Source organism: Oculina patagonica, chromosome 6 (genome assembly GCF_052425735.1).
Source record: "Oculina patagonica isolate OP01 chromosome 6, crgOcupat, whole genome shotgun sequence".
In the NCBI taxonomy this organism is placed as follows: Eukaryota; Metazoa; Cnidaria; class Anthozoa; order Scleractinia; family Oculinidae; genus Oculina; species Oculina patagonica.
Window position 1 is genome coordinate 20,143,571 of NC_135763.1, and position 14,911 is coordinate 20,158,481.

Here is a 14,911-nt window from a genome sequence, read left to right on the forward strand (position 1 = left end):
GTGGGGGCAAGGAGAGTCCTAGAAATTTTAAACGTTCGAAGCAGGGCAAACATTCTTATTCTTGTTTGGGTTGGTAAGTAATCATCGGATAACCCGAACAAACGCACAATCAACGTATACCAGCGACAACAGATTTTTGTAAAAATGTTATTTTTCTATATATTTCTGCCGAATTATTTAACAAAAAACATTCCTTCTAGCTGGAGATGATCCAAACTTACTGAAGATAAGCTACTGTATATCGATAATAATATAATCGGTTTTCATCGTTGTCTGAGCGAAACACATTTTTGTCACATACTAGACACCAGCAGGAACACTTGATAATCAGACAACAAACGGAGACCGATACACAGCTTCAAACATAAACATCACCACTTCCAGCTTAGAGGTCAATAAATGTCCGTATTATTTCCCATGTCCGCAGGCATGACGTCTCATTTGGCGGTCACACGCGAACGTCGTCACACGTCGTTCCTCTGTGTCAGTATTTCTTTATCAGGTTCTTAATTAACCAGTCTATAGCTAACAGTTTGTTTCTAATAATCGACTTTTGTTGGCTCAAAACGAATTATTATGTAATGTGATTAGCTCTTGGAATAGCTATCCATAACAGTTTATCTATAGCATCTCAGAAAACACGTCAATCAGTTTCTAAACCAGCATCCTTAACGTCACTAAAATTTTTAAGTGGATGTCACTTGCTTAGGAAGTTGCAGCGAAGATTAAGCTCAGCCAGGTAGAATCTAGAAGCGATCCTCGCCATGTAAGAAGATATTCAACCTTCGTGAAAAATCGTACGTCAAGTATTGGTAGATCTAAAGCCTTCTTCAATAACTGAGTTCAGCAGCAATTTTGTGTTACAAGAGAACTGAATTCATCCTGCCTGCGGTGCGTTTGGAATACTTTTGCGTCATGACCGAACAACATACTAATCAGGATAACAAGAATCCTTCTAAAACACCGAAAATAAAGTCTTATCCAGAAACATCAGGATGCTTTGGATTTTCAAAACTCGTCGGAGCTAGACCGCTAAGCCGACAAGAGGAGTTTGATAGATTGTTGGAGAGTTCAAGATATAGCCAACTTGAGGAGCTTTACTATGAACATGTTCAGCGGTCAAACAAACCGAAACTTACCAACGTGTTGGTTCAGATACTACAGATCCAAGAGGTAGAGTCAGTTCGAGAATACACTGTGAACGGAAATACATTCAAGGTACACGTCATCGAAGATACAGAACTGTAATTATGGTAGGATAATTATTTCTGCAAATGACTTGAAAAAGAGTGAATTCATATCCATTCGCCTTTTACCGCCTAGATAACTAACAAAGCTAAATTAATAGACTTTTTCGTGGTAAAAATTGCCACTGGAAATGGTTTCTATACTAAGTGTACGCTGGTTTGTTTGTGGGGGGGATGAGGTCAACTCTTAATTTCTCATTACTATAATTTACAAGGTTTAGATTATGAGAATGACTGAAAATGGTAGCCCTTGATAAACATCTTAAATGAAAACCACAGTTCTCCAAGAAAACCAAAATTAAAAGTTTGAAAAGAAGTTAATTAGGTAATTATGGTGCTGACTTTAGAACTTGAAGGTAATTAAAGAGCGGTGCATATTTGGTGAACAAATATTTGTTTTGGCTGAAACTTTATAGCACAGCGGATTTCATCTGTTTCTAAAGTACACAGTCTTTTGCTGTTTCTTAAATAATAGAACATCGTCTAATTATTTTTGTGTGTTTAGGGTTGCTAATGATTAAAAAAGATTAAGTGAAACTTAACGTAGTATCTTTGTCAACTAAACAGATTTGCTGTTTCATATAGACCTGACGTAAGTAATGTTGTTCACCTGATACACGTATTTACATAGCATGATAAGCTTCCGTTATAACTCCTTAAAAAAATATCGATCGCCCCTGAGGGTAATTTAAAAAATTCCGCCCCTTTTCTCGACCCGTTCTAAAACACTGATGATGACGGAAATTAAGTTGATGGAAATTTGTTGCGCGAGAGTCGTTGCAGTCTTTATTCAGTGAAAGCTTTTGTTGTTAACGAAAATGTTAGGTTTAAGTACTCAGTAGGTGAAAACTCAGAGATCAACAACAATGTTTGTGAAAACAAACAAATTAGAGATACATCAGTCTCACAGGAGCTCTCGGTCTGCGTCTCATGCTACATAGACTCCTGTGTTTTTACGTGTTACCCTGCTTATATTTCTGTTAGTACTTTGTGGGCAGTACTTAGGCTGCGTTAAAGCAAAAAGGCAAAGAGCCAGTGCTTCTTTTCTCCAATAGTGGTGGCATTTTAAAGATGCTTTTCGAGATTTGATGGACAACGAAACACACGATGATTGCCGACTATTAAACTAGACAGAGAAACAGACTTATAGCACTCTGTGGCCGGGAAAAACAACAACAACAACACCAACTTAGAGCTTTGTCGGTTACGTGACTCGAATTTAATTGCGCTGGTGATTTCCTCCATGAAAATAAGGTTCTGGGGAGTGCCACTTTACATCGTCATAACATTTCCGCTCCTTATGGTTTTAACATGTTCGATCAAAAATAGAACTCGTACGAAGAACTCCTCCCTTTGGAAACCGTGTATTAAAACAATAAGTACGAATTATTTCTATTGAAATGCTTTATTTTCAAATCTGAAAATTGTCGTCGTGGCTAATAAACGTTGCCTTCATTTAAACTGGGCTATAATAGACTTAATATTATGGTCAGCCAAATATTTTCCTGCAACGGATTACACAAGTGCGTTTCGGGGAGGGTAGCTCAACACGAAGACTAACAGCAAGACGACAGGAAATATAAGTGCGCTGAAAGTACAGTCGAACTCACGGGGGCCTGTATACTATGGACACTCTCATACAAACAGTTGAATCTGTCCGAAGGAGACCAAAATTCATATAAACTCTACCTCTGTAATAAGGACACGCACGCTCTTCCTTGTCCCCGACTGTACCAAACTCTCCATTCGTCCATCAAGTACTGAATTTGAATATAGTCATAAATTAACTCCTAATATCAATAGGCAATCGAAGATTATTCGATAAACCCCAAGTTGTTTAGTTATCGATTAATTATTGTCACTGATAAATAGAAACTATAAAGCCATGTTCTACTGGAAATCCACGAATCTGATTGGTAAAAAAATGTTTCTGAGAGCACAATACGATCATGCAATCAAGAACTTTGGCTTCACCGGTGTACGTGAAAATATAAAAAATTAGAAGAAACTGGCTGTAAATAAAGCTTTTGAAATTTTTTGAAGACGTACTCCAACATCTTAATTATTTTGCATTAACATTCTTCTATTATTATTTTTGGAATTTATTTCTGAAACCTCAACAAGGAAATGTACTTACAGAGATTGACAAGTGAGCTAGATAATTGACTCCGTGACGTTCATTACAGTAATGCAGCATTTAACGTGCATTTCCCTCCCTCAGAATATGTTTACATTGCAAATTAGGAGCGTTACTCTGATTGGGTAGAAGTCACTGTATTTAAACAGTGTCCCGTCAGATCAATTTCGTGGATAAATGTCGCAAAGCCATCAAGATCGTTACGTATACATTGACGAAGGAAGCAAGTCGTACAAAAAAGTGTTCCCTTTTTACCTAAGAAGAGAAAGAAGAGAAACGTACACTTCCAGCAAGGTTAGTGTCAGTTTTTTGGAATCCAGTGATATTCTGTAGTTAATTGTCAGTCGTTTTCCACGTAACGTAAGATATTTACTTAAATTGTTTTTACCGTCGCGACGAAGGGCGATAATGTACTGGCAATAATTTTTTTAAATTTATATCAGGCAACCTTAAAAAATTCTAAAAGGCAGAAAGGCTACTAAAAGACAAATTCGAAAAGGCTTAAAAATTCTAAATAAACTATAAGAGGAAAAAACCCGAACGTTTGCGACTTAAATTAAATCATCATCAGAGTACGTAGTAAGTTAGTTTTTGTTGAGGACATGGGTATCAATTCAAAAACAAATCAATTCGAATTCATCAGAAAAACTAAAATTCCTTTTTTAAATGCACCATTTGTATTTGCTTTAACTCATAACGATGAATCGACCAAAAAATCCATCGTCTGTTGAGTTGTTCGTGTTCGATTAATTAATATTCAAACCATTTCATCAGTTTTAATAACAATAAGATTTATAGGCTACTGAAGCTACTTGTAGTTAATACCAAAATGCATTTACTTCTTTAATAATGTGCTACTTCGTATACAGAACAGAGTACTTTGGAAACATTACGCATTGTGCAAAGAAAATCCTATAAGTTGTTCCAACGGCTTCATTATTTATCTCCTTATTATAATCCGTGATTGATTGATCGATCTCACAGTTTTACAGCATGAAGAAAAGCTCTGCTAGTACGTATTTATCTGACTAAGTCTGAAAATGGTTACACATGACAACTAGATCGGTAATCATCTGATAGAAGACACCTTAAAGCATTTTTTGCATTTGAAACCACATAACTTTACCAACATATGAATAGAACCTATTTAAAAAAACATATTTAGACTTATTCTGTTTTCTGGTCATTTCAATAATCAGAAAACGATTCAGCTTTATTATGGAGTTTATCTGTATAAAATTGCGTAGTAACTGTATTAAAGCAGAAAACACTAAAAAAACACACAACTGTGAAGCGACCCAGCTGAAAAGTTGTCAGTTTCAATTTACCACTAACAAACAGCCAAAAACATAATTTCATTCGCAAAACAAACGTTGGTTAATGATCAACTGGAGCTAACTGGGCTGGTCCAGTTATTTTTTGTCTTCTTAGTCAATTTATTGGCAATTGAATACTTTGCACAATCCATTGTCTTTAAGGTGAATTTTTCTCTCCAGGTATGGTATGTCCAACATTGTTTAAAAATGTCAGTCCTAGATGCGTATACCGGCTGTATGCGTGAATTGACCTACACGTCAGGTGACTGACGTTTTGCTGTAGATGACACACAAAACTACAAACTCCAGGAATGAGTCAAACAAATTGTTATTGTTCCTCCTTTCGCATCTACCATTTCTACCACAGTTCAACAACTCCGTTCAACTCCGTCACTTTCGTAAAACCGTTTCAAACCAAGATGGCACGTTTGTCGCCACCCCCGGGGTAGCTTGGGGCTAATTTTGTATAAATTGACAACTCTGTGACATATCAGCCTATCCTATTTGACATTGGTCCATGCAAAGATACCCTGTTTTAGACAAAAAGGGGTGGAATATTTACCCCGTTCAAAACAAAAAAGCCTGAAACCATACCCTCTCGGGCCACACGTCCCCGTTAAATCCTTATATGGGAGAACCCCCCACAGGGGGTTTGTCGCCGTTTCAGCGGTCTGGGACAGCGACCTCACAATCTGGTGTAAAAATATGCGCGAAAATTGGGTTTGCGGACATAGTTGTTTGGAGAAGTGAACAGTTTTCCGAGGGAAAAATAATTTTGATCGGAAATTCATTTTTATCTGTAAATGTCTAAAACAAAGTTGCGTGATCGACATCGCGTGCTTTTCAAGTTGCAGAAAAAGAGTCGCGTGCTACGAACGATAACTGGTGATACATGTATTAACTAATTATGCAAACAACAAAACAGATAAAGGTTTCTTTTCCAGTTCATTAAACAACTTTCTGAGGTAAAGTTATTTTCAAGTACAATTAAAATCAAGATCCTTGAGCTACCTAAAGATATATTTATACTGGATTTATACTGATCGGCGAATACGTGCTTTTATGAAACTTTCCTTTCTCAACGCAGGTGTTATGTTTGTCATCAGCAGTTTCTTTAATTTTAGTAATTATCACGGTTATAACGAGAAGAGCATATGTTTCCTTGGTCGGACATTTCTTATGGGATAAAAGCAGAAAAAGCCAGTTCCAATTGTGTACAAAACCGATTGCATTGCATTGTTCTCAAGGGATGAACGAAGTTGGCTTTCTCACTACATGCGTGATAATTTATAATGTGCCATGTCGCACTTTAACCATCGGATGGGTGGGAAATAGCTGTCATTACTCATTAAATTAAATCTTTCTACTCTCCATCTTCAGCCCCCTCTTTTCCTTAGAACTATACATTGCACCGACCAGGCTGAATAAATCCCCTACATGCCTCCAAACAAGATGGTAAAAATTTCTGAACAAAATATCGATTATTTAGAAGTAACTTATTGTATCCTAAGTTATAAAGCGGTTCTAAACATCTCTTATGTCTATTTATATCTCCGCCTAGCTTATTTGTGAATTTCAATTTTATACGTCCCTTCTCGGCGGAACAACTCTCCTCCGTAAAAATTAAATGGAAACAAAATAGTCACTAAACTCTAGTTTATTCATTTTACTTGATTGGCAAAATATCTCATATTTACACACAATGTTTTCATCAACTATCAATTCTCTTCCACTAGAAAGATCGAGTCATTTGATTTTAACTATTCCCATGGAAACCGGGCTGCGTGACATCAGATGACTGTGATCTTCTTAAGTTCGAATAATATTCCTACTGGCTAAAAACAAAGGTCTTACTGTAGTCATGTTAAAACGGCTATCTTTACTAGCAGATGGATTTAAGCAGATAGGCTTACCCTGCAACCCTGTTCATAAATTACGCATTAACAAGTATAGGAGCTCGCAAAGGCAATACATACGTCATAAAACAGAAAACGTGATCAAAACAAATCACTGAAAGGTCTGAAAGGGCATGGTTCACCAAGTAAATATTGATGGTTTTAGACGAACAATCTGGTGTGTATTTTTTGTGTTGAAAATAAACAAGTTTCGTACCTCCACTGAATATTAATCCCTCTTCGTGTTTATTATCATTTCAATGTGACCGACAAAGTTGCAAAATAAGGCTCTTAGGACCGGAAAATAGCCGAATGATATCAGATTATCACGATACCACAAGCAAAGTGACAGTTATAATAGCCCTCACGTACAGTTAAACCTTGTTATATTCACCGGTGTTACTTGCTTGTCAACTTGGCGGCAAAGAAAAGATTAGTGCGAGAATCATCCCACGACGGCGGGCGATTTTAATAAGCTCCACCACAATTCAGTTTTATCTTGGATATTATTTTTTTACGTAAAGACATAGAGAATATTTGACCAGACGACCCCAGCTACAGCAGTCTTCGAAACGTCACTCAAACACGACGCTTGAACAGTGAGTTTAACACGCGCAAGGCTCATTAGTGCCGAGATCTAAGTGCGTCTATATCATGATGAAATCATTTGCTCGTCGCTCTTCTGGTCGTCGCCCTTCTCCTTTGGCAAAAGGAGAAGTTGGTGCTGCAACGCCTGCGAATGAAATGAGGCACACACGACCACATGTACCTTCTCAAGAGATGCGCTTTGCAAAGAGAAAGCCTAGCGACAGCGTCCTGTCTCCAGTGGAAGACAACAGATTGAAATGCAAGTTTGAAGCCATTGATGTGTTGCTACAGATTTTACTACATCAAGACGAGTTGACTCTAAAGGAGTACACTATCAACGATAGCAAGATAAAAGTCTTGGTTATTGAAGATACTGAGTTCTAACTGTAATAATTCTTTGTTAATGATGTAAATACTTGCTTTCATGGAGTTTATAGGAGCAGTTGGAAAACTGATGGGACTCTAAAAGCTGCATCGTCGGAACTATGTAAATACGATAATTAACACGGCAAAAGTAGTTCTTAACAATGTCGAGCGATCAAGAAATGGTTCATGGCCTACCAGGTAATGGCAACGAGAAGACGATGATATAAATGAAGGCTCCATAGGAAAAGAACTCGAATAACTACCTCCATTAACACAAGAGAACATATTTTTATGCTACCGTTTAGCAATAGACCCCCAACAAAGACGGAAGTGTAAAAAATAATTGTAAATCTTTTGAGAAGTTAGTTGTCAAGCGTACTGGTCCCGCTACGCGCAACGGTACGCTTCACATTGAATCCTATCCAAGTCCTTGAGACGTTAATTGCCAATTGCAAAGAAGCCAAGGCTAAGCCGCTGTAAACGGTTTATGTTTGAAGCAGGATTGACCTTGGCGTATTAGAATTCAATTTTTTCATTCAAAAAGAAAAGCCAATCAAAAGAAAAAGCGACCGTCACCCATGCAGTTGTTTTACATTTAAAAATTGTAAACGAAATACAGCGTTGGATTACACAAAGACAGCTATTATCATAGGATTTTTATTTCATTGTTTTACAAATAGTCAAAAGCCTTTAATTTCTCTGGTGTTTACTGATAACAGTTACTATGGCCAGTTTAATTTCACACTATCTGATCGATAGTGCAGATGTATGTGTGTATCTCATGTGCAGATCTCTCCAAATGTCATAACTCAAAATTGCTACTATGCCGGACAGCACGTACCTTTCAGCTGAATGATACATACTGTCATATCATTACTTTTTGTTGTTGAAGATGTGTGATAGGCGTATTTGGAATATTCCAGTTCTTAGTGTGTTATTCGGTCAGTTCGTAATTTTTCATCAGCCTGCTTGGAGTGTAAAGGTCACATGGAAGATTGCCGAAAGATGTGCAGATGGGAGAATCTAATTGGTACAAATAGCCTTTTTGAGAGAAATATTATGATGCTACCAATTTCAAAATTCTAATTAATTTTGTTAAAGTCATAACCATATGTGCGGTAATGGAGCTCCCGGTGATAATGTTAACCTTTTAAAAAGAGTGTAAATCAGTCTGGTCAGAGAAGTAATTGCTTCATATGAGTTGGATAAAGCACTCAGTTTTCATTCAGATATCATTTTCACCAGAGAAAGTCTGGCGAGATCTGGCCATGATGGCCACGTTAATTAATAAACGGAGCAGAGCATGACGGGGAATATGTGAAATACATGCATAATATGTTCAAGTGTCAATGAAATAATAGTGTAATTTTGTTGCTTATTATGCCTTTATTTTGAAATGGTTGGCTTAAGACGGAAAGAAGAACAAACCCGATTTTGGCTTCCCAAAGTGGCCCAGCGGACCAGAAGAGTACGTCTGGAAACGGTATGACAATGATAGATAAAGGCAGCTTCTCAATGTTTAATAATTTTTGAGCCGAAAAATCTGGCTAAACAGTTCAATGAATTGTCTGAATAAAAAATTCTTGGTTTTTACCACTGGGTTTCGCGTTCTTCCAGAGATTTCCTCTGCTTGTAATACTTTTCGAGCTTTGCTTGGGCGCTTTCGACGTCCAGCCAAGTAAAGCTGTTTCGCTTTCCCTTAACACTTCCTTGGACGAAACAATTCTCTGTCCCATACAACAGAAAGCCTATAGGTTCTGTTCTCTAAGTACATTGTCTATCAAGCGATGAAGTCATAACTTTGAGGCTATCTGGTCCATAATATTTGCCAATGTGTTCGTTTTTTTTTTTTTATTTCGGCTCAAAGAAAGTTCAATACAAGCAAAGCGTGATGCTCAGTTGGCTTGTAGTTTCGATTTCGCCGGCAATTCCATTCTTGAGAACCCACTTATTCCCAAATGAAAACCAAAAACCAGTGCTTTTCAGTGTTGTGGAATTTAGAACTGTGTTCAGGTCCTCTACTGTGCTCAAATTGCCAGCCATCGTTTTTTACTCGCAACTCTAAGAAGATCCAAACGCTGCGATCGCGTAGAAGCGTTTGATTGGCTCTCTGTGGGTGGCTTTGTTTATCAACCAATCAGAATGCCCTGTTTGTTTCTCTTTTTTGCACTGAATTTCCTTATTTCTGCACTAAGTTAACTCATTTCTGCATCGAGTTACTAAAAACTGCATTTCTCTAAGCCTATCAGATTCAAGAAATTTTTTGTTCTTATACTTCATTGACGGAGGGATAGCTCTTGACTAAATTCTCTTCTTTAAATACCATTTTCTGCTCGCTAAATCTTGCTGCTCCTTATCTTGTGGTCAGGCGTTAAGGAATCGTGCATGCAAACGTTCTCTGAGGAATAAGGACAAAAATTTAGTATTCCATTATTTCTTGGAAGAAGATATGTTAAAATTTTCGACGGGCTTTGTACTCCATCACTGGTTTTAAACTCCTCGAAAAATTAAAGCATTCGGCTCACGGCCTTGTGCTTCCATCTGTTTCTCTGTGTATGGAACTCGTGATAAGGCACTCGCCCTCGTTTTCGACATATTACGTTAAATTCCGCAAGTTCCATATCATAACAAAAGTGTCCAAGGTTTGCATATGTAACCGCTTGTCGTCAAACAAATGAAGGAGATGATTCAATTTTCCAAAGTTGTTTACAACTGTTCTTCTCTAACCCCAGTTTGTGTTAAAGAAAAAATTCTGTCATTTACACTGAAAGAGGCAAGCGCTTTTGGGACACTTTAATAGATCGCGATGACTCACGTGTTCAACGGCGTGAAATCACCCGCCTATGGAATACAAAATTGGAAGTTTCACTTTTACCGATTTACCGGCTGGCATTAACGGCTGTTTTAAAGCGTTCTCTTAAAAACGATAGTTATTAAGGGAGATTTTCAGAGGTAATTGCATTTAAAACTAACTTTAATATATGATAATTGTAATCCTGAAAACAACGAAAAGAAATAAAAACAGGATTCAATTACTATGCAGAATAATAAGTTTATACAACGCACTAAAACAGCGCAATACATTTACAAAAGCAATGCACTGCGATTTTTAAAATCTGAATGTAAAGACCACTTAGACAGAGGTTCTTATATTAAAATAAAGGCATTTGACTATTTTCCCCACTTTTTTTAAGTAGAATCGAATAATTCCGACTACAACTACATTTCGTAACATTTTTAACATAAAAGCGACCGACAGCAGACCTCGTTAGAAACTGACGGCTAATAAATCGTTCCACGTAACTTCCGGAAAGTAATTGCAGAAATATTTCAACAGGCAGTCCATTATTTTGAAAAGGCGTCTAGGCAATAAACAGTAAATTTCCATTTATCCAAAGGTTTTGCTGGTTGTGATAGTTATTAATCGGAACTAGGAGAATTAAAGATGGCATTGACCTCATGTTCAGTTGTGATATCAATACATCCGATCTCCGGCCCCTAGATCCTGAACCACAACATTTTTATTAGCTTTTTCGGTCGTGTTCAATCTGTAGCCCAGAAGCAGTTCTGCAAAGGCTCTCGAGATCTCTGTTCTCCGTACAGTACAGACCAAATCTATGTTTTGTTCCATTTATACAATCGCCATGATTCTTTCTTCAACATATCCACATATCCACATGCTTTGCTAGCAATAGGGACCGCTCTATAACTCCGTATCTTCGAGTACTTCAACTGTTATTGTATGGCCTGCTATGCTGTAAACTTCTTTTGTGTTAATTATTTGCTCCTGTAGAATACGATGAAGAACGATCAGATACTCGGCCTGCATTGATTTACTTGATTCAGAGCAGTTAGTCTGTTCTTCTTTCTTTGCATGTTCTGAATCTTTTGATGCGTTAACGTTCCACGCCTCGCTTTGCTCATCATCGCCTGTGGGATGTTTACCGGTGGCGGAGGATTTTCTGCCTTTAAAGAAAGCACTTAGTCTGTTAGGCTGGGAGTTCCTTTTAACAGAAAGCCTCATTTTAAAATACAAAGTTTATATCAGTGGAAACGGGTAGACATGCTTTCGGAAAATATCAATGTAAAACACTGGGCGAATATTTTCTAGATTGCTTTTTATGATAATTCAAACTTGACGTAAACGTGACAGAAACAAGACAAATTCTGTCGTGTCATCCAAATTACAGACGTAAGATCGGTCATGTCACTTATGAAAAGTCGTGTAATTATCCAACAGTTTTTGCTTTGCTTCTGTGTTGTATAATACACGCTATTAGAAAACGCACCTTATAAAATCTATGTCACCCAGGGTGGATATTTATTTCTTTACAGAGATCAAGGATTCTGAATTCCAAAGAAATATTTATTCGGCTGTTTTTCCCTTTTATTAATAGTAGTCTGGAATTTTTTTTAGCAGATCATGAAGTTAGAATTTTTGTCTATTCATGCTTGCCATATCAGATAAATTCTGTTGGCATGCTTCCACATTGGTCCTACAAAAGCGCGAATAATGTTCCTCTTATCTTACAAGTTGTTCAGTGCCAAATGACATTTTAACTGACTGAAATAGTTCTAGAGTAAATTACGCTCGTCTGCGATTTCTGATAACCGATATTTTAGGTCAATATTTTCAATATCTCTGCTAAGAGGTTAAAGCCAAATGAAAAAGAAAGGATTTTTTGTTGCCTGTGTTGCAGGTGCTCTAGTAACAGTGCAGAGAGCTGGAGAACTATGCGCGCTGAGAATATGAGGCGGTAGAGACCCACGCAAAAGCGCACGGAATATCGCCTTATACTTAGCCAACGAGGCCGTAGCGGCCGAGTTGCCTAAAATCAGACGATAGTTCCGCAAGATTGAGCACTCTGAGGATTATCGTTTTGTTATTCAACAAATTGTCAACGCGAAACACATTTTGCCGCTAGAAAAACTGTAGTAATGCAACGCTTTGCAAGACGTCGGACTAATCTTTGCAACCTACATAATATCGCAGGATATCTGCTATGAACGGATGGAAAATAACAATTACAGTCTGACCATATATGGGCAACGCGCGCATTTGTTAAATAGGAACGGATATTACACTAGTGGCTACAAGACCCTACAACAACTCAGCCTAGAGCTTATTTAAGTTGAATATTGATTCCTGCCCATTCTGTCGCGCCCGGGTGTATTTGAAGCTCGCGGTCGGAGACGGACGCAGAAAATCCCCCACTTTAGCTCCAAAAGTGTTTACGCTACGGTTGAGGAGGAGATTGGGAAGCAGGCTGACATGTTTTTTTTGTCCTCGTAGCGGTGCCTGGATACATTGACGAAATGCTGTCTGTCAACCTGTTGCTAAGAATGACATCATTACTATTATTGCTACATCATTTCAGGCGCTAACGTTGAAGCCCGGAAACGTCAAGGACGAGGGTTTGGCGAGAAAACCGCCGACGAGAAATGTTTACCCTTAAGTGTTTCTGTGTTTTTGTGCATGCTCCGTATCACGGTACCGCTATGTAGCTCGCCCAAGGCCCAAAAAGGCTCTGCTGCCCCTGCGCGATGGTTAGAACTTGTATGGTGTATTTTACCTTCCAAATCTCGGTGGTAGTTACATGTTCGTTATGACGTCATAACACAATAAAATGCATGGCCTCATGTAAAGATTTAAAAATGCACCATCTTATATAATTAGTTGTGCCATATTATATTCAGTCAACAATCTTCAAATTTTCCTGATCTGTGGCATACATGGTCATGACTTTTTGCCGGCAAATAGCTTCGAGAACGAAGGAACGAACGAATGGGCGAACAAATGAACGATTGAACGAATTAAATGAAGAGACGATGAGCGAGTTTCTCAATAAGATGATAATGTTTTTAATTCTTTATTTCTGTAGCCATTTGTTTGTTTGTTTGTTTGTTTGTTTTTCTTGGTTAATGTAAGACGTAAGACACTTAAACTCTATCGCTTTCATCTATTAAGATTGCGGAAGATCCAAAATATAACTTGTGTGGTTTTCCAACTAATATGCCATCAGATGTATTTTACTCATAAGCAAATAAAGTAGAGCAATTTTACCGCCTTTCCGAAATTTTACCAAGTTTTGTTTAGACAGGTGTCCACCTTCCATTGTCCTGTGACTACATAATTCAAAACATGACAAAGCGATCACAATACAATAGTTTTATTCCATATATTAGTATCCCGAAACAGGTGAGATAAATGAATTCGTATCGGGCAAAGATACTCGATTCAGCGTCGGATAAGACTTCTTTTAAGTTTGGATGTGCCTGTGTTTGCACTTTCACATAATTCCATTTTAAATGCGGAAGTTTGAATACACGGACAGTTTAAGTTTAATTGGAAAAATCGACAGCACAATAACAGAGATGAAGCTGAGTAAACGTTCATGACTGAAAGTCACGTTATTTGACGAGAAAACGAGTAGAAACCGTCACTGATGGTGATATTAGGTAAATACAAGGGAAATGGTTATTCATGTTCAATTTTCTCACCCAATATATTTTTAGCGCATTCTGCAGACTTCTTTGATCAGTATTGCCAACGCTCTAATTGGGCTTTCAACTTTATATGCAACAAGACCACCAAAAGACGCTTTTATATACTGATGGACGATAGTCAACGTATTGCAATTGATTCTGCGACCATAAGATTCTGGTGAGGTTAGAAAAAAAATTGCATCTCTTTTAACATATGTAACATGTCATTCATGAAACGTGACTTCCGTAACAGAAATGCTCAGTCGAATTCACGGTTACCGGTTGAAGCAACAAAGGTATTACATTTGCGGCCCCAAAATGTAGCAATGTCAACACATTTTTTAAAGCGTCTAGCGTTATAGCGTTTTAGACATGAAAATATGCAGTGTTTTCTTTCTTGGCTTATGTGAAAATTTTCAAGCAGTCGCTTGCTTTAAATTAAAACAAGCAAAACGAAATCATGACGGGCTTGTAGACGACAAAAAATTAGGAATTTAAGCAGAGTTTTCCTTAAGGAAGATTGAACTGCTAAATCCAGTACTCATTCTAATTGTTCTTTTTCGAGCCGTACGGCATAAGGGACTCTTGCGCTTGTCACTTTTGCACGATGTCCTCGAATCTGATGTCACTCTGATTTTTTTTACAAAGTAGATTTATCCCCAAAATTTCGATGCCGGATGGAGCTGATCTTTTGTACGCATTTATTTTGTTTCTGAACTGGTTAACATTTAATACAAAGAATGTTCCAATTTGCGAAGATGATCAAAACGTCAGTTTTCGAACGAGATTTCCCAGTGTCAGGTTGAAGTTTTTAGGTACTGTCCCCTTTTTTTCTTTTAAACACAAGAACCCTCGAACTCAGCATTGGAGACTGGT

General features: G+C 37.7%; 1 protein-coding gene across 1 annotated transcript in view; it reads left to right on the forward strand.

Annotated features, from left to right (window-relative positions):
* The first annotated feature begins 14,109 nt into the window (after window positions 1-14,109).
* LOC144655982 (uncharacterized) overlaps window positions 14,110-14,911 on the forward strand; it is a 77,905-nt gene continuing 77,103 nt past the window's right edge. Inside the window, 1 exon segment of the mRNA XM_078516183.1 lies at window positions 14,110-14,218. The gene's annotated coding sequence lies outside the window, so the exon portion shown is untranslated.